This window comes from Diachasma alloeum, unplaced genomic scaffold, assembly GCF_001412515.2.
Source record: "Diachasma alloeum isolate Michigan unplaced genomic scaffold, Dall2.0 Dall_scaffold_00406, whole genome shotgun sequence".
Taxonomy (NCBI): Eukaryota; Metazoa; Arthropoda; class Insecta; order Hymenoptera; family Braconidae; genus Diachasma; species Diachasma alloeum.
In genome coordinates, this window is record NW_021680545.1 from 573,370 (window position 1) to 574,281 (window position 912).

The window sequence follows — 912 nt, forward strand, 5'->3', positions numbered from 1 at the left end:
ATTTTCAATGGTCCAATTTCTTCATCGAATTGGCTAGGAAAAGTTCGAAAATAAAGCATGGATAATCAGCGTCTTTCGAACGAGATTCTGCAAATAATTGCTTTTTTTCGACATTCTTAGGAATGAATAATGGAAATGGCTCAAACTTTCAAAAGAATATTTTTAGGGATCCAATTAAATTTTGGTGAAATTCTGAAAGGGGAAAAATTCATTACAATTCAGAAATGATTATTTTTAGAGTGAAAAATATATTACTATTGAATGAGTTAGATAAACAGGCAGTGCGATAGAAGCCATTTAATAGATTACATATGACTGCTACTCTCCACGTATATTTCTCCTATTTTCATTTCTACCGAATTTCATTGAGTAGGCTTCCCAATGGATCCCAATGNGCAACAATGTTAATGTTATATGGCTTCCTCAGTTATGTAGCTGTGCATGTGGACGGTGAAATATAGATGCGTTATTTTTTTTTCTCAAAAATTTTGGGTGAATTATTTCATCTCAAGAACTATCAAATGCATAGACCTAAAATTTGATATAGGAATGTTCCTTGACAGTCCTAATTAGAAACCAAAGTTTTAAAATGTTTCCCTGACTTTTACCCATGTCATAGTGCGTAAAAGTGAACTCCGAGCAAAAAATACAAAAACGACGATATCTCGGAAAATTTCAATGAGATGGTACCCATATTTTATTGGATCTAGATAAATGGCATTAAAACGCACGTTTGGAAAGAAAAAAAAATGAAATCGGACAAATAGTTTTTGAGATATTGACCACAAGATTTCGTTCATTCAGCATCGATAACTTATTTACCATGAAACCTAAAATCATACTAAGTTGTAAGTTTCTATCTCGATTATTTTTCAAGTTTTCGTGCGAATAAGCAATTTCAGGGAAAAAATG